The sequence below is a fragment of the Cibotium barometz genome, chromosome 66 (genome assembly GCF_041138505.1).
Source record: "Cibotium barometz isolate CiBa-2024 chromosome 66, ASM4113850v1, whole genome shotgun sequence".
Classification (NCBI taxonomy): Eukaryota; Viridiplantae; Streptophyta; class Polypodiopsida; order Cyatheales; family Cibotiaceae; genus Cibotium; species Cibotium barometz.
This window is the reverse complement of record NC_141111.1, coordinates 9,120,446-9,126,445: the sequence shown is the minus strand read 5'-3', so window position 1 is coordinate 9,126,445 and position 6,000 is coordinate 9,120,446.

The following is a 6,000-nucleotide window of genomic DNA, read 5'->3' as shown; positions in this document are numbered from 1 at the left end:
GGGTTGACCGTTCGCTCCTCATCCTAGAGCGAACACTCGTTTGTTCGAGTTCCCTTTTGCAACTTGACGTGCCCATTCCACTCAACCCATAAACTCGCACGTCCATTCCTTCTCCTCTTGGTGAGTGAATGTCCGTGCCAATTTTGTAATCTCATTCTGAATGCCCGTTCCCTTCCTCACCTGAAGTGTATGCCTGTTCTATTTTGTGCCAAAAGAAAACGTCCGTTTCTTTTCTCACTGAGGAGCAAATGCCACGCCATACTAGTCAAGAAGTGCACGTCCATTCCTTCTCTCCCTGAGAAGCGAACGCCCGTTCCATCCCTTCCTATGTGCGTACACCCATTCGCTCACAAGCATACAGCTGTTCCTTAAAAAAAATCTTTTCTCAGAGGGATCTGCACAATACTTCTATATTTTGATGCATCTCCGCTCAGGTAGGTTGGTGAGAAATAACCCTCTCTTTGATGAAGTGAGCTCTCTAGATGCCCCTTCACAAAATCAGATCTAACCCGTTTTCAAAATACCACGTGGAGTCAAACGGTGCTCGTCTCTTTGACAATACCAGCGAGAAAGAGGACCTCCCCAGTAGTGGATGAGGGACTCCAGACCTTGAGGCAAGAGAGCCCAAACCACAGTGTATGGACAGACCATCTATCCAGGAACTCTCCTATCTCTCCAACTCATTCTCAGGAAAGCCTTGCATTAAGGCTTTGCAATTTTATCCTAGGAAACACACAGTCCGTAGAACCACAACACCCAAGGTGTGATATGGATCAACCTCAAGAAAATGGGCCCACTCCTTCTCTAGATCCTAGAGTGGAATTCGGCCAGAGTGAGAGCCATCAAATCCAGACTCAGAACAACTAGTATGGAGAGCCATACTTGTCTTAGGGGTGGCAGAGATATTGTGGGCCCGATACAATTATCAAGTGTTTGGGTAAAAGTACCTATAAGCTCCAGCTTCCAGCCCATATCAAGGTCCACAATGTATTTCATGTAAGTTTGTTAAAGCCTTATGTACCTAGTCTTGATCATATTCTTGATGATGAGCAAGTTGTAATCCCAACTCAGGGAGTCCTTGAGTTGCAACCTAGTAGGATCATAGATTCTAGAGAAAGGCAGCTCCGTAATAATAGAACTCTTGTAGAACATCTAGTACAGTGGAAAGATTACCCTGAAGAGGATGCAACTTGGGAAGATGAAGTGACACTCTTAAAGGATTACCCCAAATTCATGATGAGATGAGGACATCTTAATTTCTTTAAGGGGGAAAGATGTAACATGCCCATCTTTAATAATAATATATGTCCAAGAATTTATGGTCTTTTGTGGTGTAAAAATCAACAATTTTAATAAACGACCTGTTTCCACTTAGAATCTTATAATTTTGAGTCCAAATTTGAGATCTGCACATGATTTTATCCTACTATATAGTATTTTATAGCATCCAAAACAAACACCGAATCGAGTCTATACATAATTTTTTACTTATTTTCACTTAAAATACAGTTAAGTTAAACCTTAATAAATGCACGACCGGGTGTCTGATTGATGGACAGTATGCACCCCTACGTCTAGGGAGACACCCTAGACATTTTCGCCGAATAAAAATACTCTCATCGTTAAGCTCTCTGGCATGCATATAGGGGTCCCTGTCCCAAAAAGATGTTGTACACACACTCGAGCGCTCGTACAATGCCCGCACAAGGACCAAAGGCCGACCGTCCTAGCGTATAGTCCACACAGACCACCACGTGGATGCCCATGCTGTCTCTGATCCGAAAGGTACATGCGTACCATAGCTTTTGTCCATGCATAGGTACCATTTCTTTCCCCAAGCCCATGCAAGCCAAAGGTTGGTGTACTTTCATCGTACACCATCCTTTACACCCATGCTTTGCTCTCCCTTTCCCTGCACCCGTCCTACCCATACCTGTACTTATATAAACCCCCAGCACCCCATTGGTCGAGACACCCAACACCCTGCTCTGCCCGCATCCGGCACTCTGCACTGTGACCGTACTTGTCATTTGGCACCCAACACTTTATGCGAGACTGTACCTAACAGCCCTCTGCACTCCTCTTCTAGCAAGCCATTTTTGCCCATCTCCAAGTAAGCCCTCTGTGTATAGAATATTTTTTACCTCCTCTCACCCTTGAGGATAGAGTGTCCTTAGCTGCTCTCCTCTCCCCCCCAGTGTGAATAGTCTTAGGGGGGAGGACTCCCCCTTCTCTCCCTCTAGCTGTAGCCTTCTTCCTTGCAAATCCAGTTTAAGGACACCTCCCCCCCCATTAGCAGTGACTTTAGTAAGGGCTTTTAGACTCTTAGAGGTGGTTCACATCTAGGAGTTTTTTGCTCATAACTTAAGCAAATGAGCTCCGATTTGTGATCCAACTGAAGCATTGGATTCACGGGCAACATGGACTACAAGAAGGCAGGTAGTAGAATGGCTCCTTCATGAAAGTGCCAAAATATCGCCCGAGAGACGCGCACAACAATGCATCTAGAGAAGTTGCTCCTCCAGATACCGCCCCATCTCTCCCCTTGGGAGCCCCAAAAGGAATTAATGACCAAGGTAGCTTGGTCATCATTTAGAAAGAGATTTTTGATTCATCTTTAATGTTAACTTTAAGAAATTAAGAAAGAAGATGCCACTTTTCTTTATACCAAAATTTCTGTGAAATTGTTGTTTTCTCAAGAAAGTGATGATATCTATCATATTCTGTGGTTTAGTTTATAAATTATTATCTTGATTGAGTTAAGTACATGTACATCTTCTCCCCGCCTCGACGCTAACCCCATTTCCGTGCTTGTGTAACCGGGCGACGATGTTAGTAGCGGAGTCAACCCAAGGTATCCCTCATACCATTGGTAGAATGAGATTTTGCCAATGGAGGCGAGTATTGTGATGCTACCTAGTTCTGCGGGCCTAGGCTAGTGTGGTGAATAATCCCTCCCTAGCATGTAGACATTGGATTTGGCTATGAATAATTCTGAACATTGTATCTTTTTTTTTTGAAATCCTTTGTTTGTAAGCATTGTTGTATCATTGATAAAGACTATTTAAACTAACAATGTGTAGGGCTTTTAATTAAGGAACTTATTTATATATGTCAAACAATATGGTAGGATTAATTAGAAAATAAATTGACGTGTGAATTGGGTGGAAAGTGGGAGGATGGAAGGCCCTAATGGCAACATCCTATGGACGTGTGGACTCGATTAGTCGGGTAGCTTTCTAATAAATTAATTGAAGCTGCACGTTAGACAAATAAGTCCATGGGCAACCCTACTCTAAAGGACTAGGTCAGCGGGCGGCGGCTGTGCCTTGCATAGATAAGGAAAAAAGTGTTGTTTCTAGAAGTCAAGAATAGAGGTTGCCCGTGTTAAGGTCGATCACTATATGAGTGGTCTGATTTTAGAAATCCTTTAGAAAGACCGCACTCCCCCTGTGGGATAGAACTAGGTCTTACTTGTAATCGTATCCTTGTATCATACATGGTCAAGGTGTCGACAAGTAGGAAATTATCCCAAGTTAGACTTAGTAGACTATTTTAAAGGTTTCCCCTATTTAGGAAGGGGGGGACCTTACAACATATTTCGAGGACCTAGTTTTCATTGTTGAGCATTGTAATGTATTATTTTACATGTGTGTTACTGATTATCTATTGAAAGCATACCACGAGACTTTATGTTGAGGTTACTATCAATGTCTAAGTGTTTGCACTAGTTTAGGAGGGCTAGGATGCCCGAGGACTTGGTTTTTAAGATTTCGTCACCCAACAAGGGTGTAAACTCTAAAAACAAATTGGATAAGGGCTCTTGTAACCAAAACCTCTCATTCTCTTATGCATAATCTAATAGAGTGCTCTTTTTCTCTACTATATGTGCTATTGCTTTCGTGCTTGCCTAAGCTTATTTGAGCTCTTGTGTGCTTGCTTGCATATATGTGAGAGAGTGAGTGTGCGAGTTTGTGCCAGAGGAGGGTCAAGCTTTTGTTAGTGTGCGATGATGCAGTGAGACAATGGTGTGGATCTCTTACATGCTCCATCAATGAGGCAGCTCTTGTGATGAATCCATGATTAGCTGAGAGAGGTAAGTGAGAGATACTTCATCTTTTGCATAGTGTTTCTCTTTGTAGATAGAGTTTGGTTGGAGCTATGATTCTCTGAAGCTTGAGAGTGGAGTCCTAGAATTTTGTGGCTAGGAAGCCATCCATGCTTTTTCAACCTCTAAGCAATAGAAAACTCCACAATATGGCATTTACTACATGCGTTTTTACCTGTAGGCAATATTAAACTCCACAATATGTTGATGCGTGAGATAGGTTTGTACTAGGGATAATATTCCAATCCAAGGGTTTAATGTAGTAGATAAGTAACCATGATAATAGAGTCAATGATGTCTCAAGAGAGTATGCACCAATTTTCTTATGGGGAAGAAGAAACATTTGTTATGGATTAAGTTTTGTGAGGGAGAAGTGAAGTGACGTCAGTAGAATTGAATATTCAATAAGAGATTGCAATTTGATGTGTGATGCTAGATGGCAAGGCTAGACTTTTATGATATAGATTTGTACTAGGGATAATATTACAATGTAGGGGTTAAGATAATAGATAAGTAACTATGGTAGAAAAAGTAGAAACCTATCTCATAAAAGTCTGTAGGACCGGGGTACTACTCGAATGTAAGGATTAAGGCAATTAGGTAGTGAACATAATAGAATACACTAGTTTTAATAGTAGTGAACATAGATGGAAAGAGCACAATGAGCAGTGGACATGTAGCTTTGTAAATTAAAAATTGTAAAATTAATACTTAAAATGTGTATAAATTTTAGGGTTAAAAAATTTATAGTCGTAAAATATGAAATAAAAAAGTTATAAAATTTTAATAAAAACCAAATATAGATAATCTATATAAATTTTTACATAGTAATTGTAATTAATAACATCATATTCATTAAAGGTTCTCCCTTTCTTTTCTTCTCACACATATGTGACTCCCTCTCTCTCTCTCTCTCTCTCTCTCTCTCTCTCTCACACACACACACACACACACACACACACACACACACACAGAAACTATGGGCATGCTAGTAGTAAAATCTCCCCCTTCTCCCCCTCCCCCCCCCTCTCTCTCTCTCTCTCTCTCTCTCTCTCTCTCTCTCACACACACACACACACACACACACACACACACACACACAAACACAAACACACACCCATGCTCAAGAAAACGCTTCATCCAAAAGGGTTCTTTATGCCATGGTGGACTTGGAAGAGGAAGAGGTGCAACAACTACAAGAAGGGAAGTGCTGGGAGTCTTACGAGGAGGAATTGTAAGACCACCATCACATTTGGAAGTCATAACACCAAATAAACCATGAAGTATGGTTGAAGAAATAGGTAGGCGGTTTACTAGTATAGGGAGTTGGTACAACTCTTCCACCACATCGAGAGTTTTTCAAGAGCCAAGCCACAAAAATGTGGCAAAGCTCATGCAAAAGTTTACAGATGATCACCTAGAATTTTTTCAATGAGTGTGTGAAACTTATGGACATTTGAGCGACCAAAAAAAATACATGCCTTTTCCATAACTTTGGATGGAAAAGTGCACCAATGGTATCAATCTTTTAAGCCTAAGGATAATGTGTTCATACCAAGTTTTGTAGGAAGTGGTGATAAATGGAGTCTAATAGCTCAACTATATGACGTAAAATAGGAAGAACATGAATTGATGAGGGATTATGTCTCTCGATTAAAGAATCTCAACTCTAAGTGTAAACAAAGGGAAATATTGCCTACCGAGTAGTTATTACCCTACTTTTGAAGAGGGGTACAAGATTCTAAGATGCATGAGTACCTATTAATTTCCAAGCCTACATCACTTGACGAATGTTGTAAACTCGATCAATTTTCAAAAGAACATGTTGGAATTTCCCCTAATTGATGATTCGTTTGGTGCCACAACCTCGGTTACTTCTTCGTAGGCCTCGA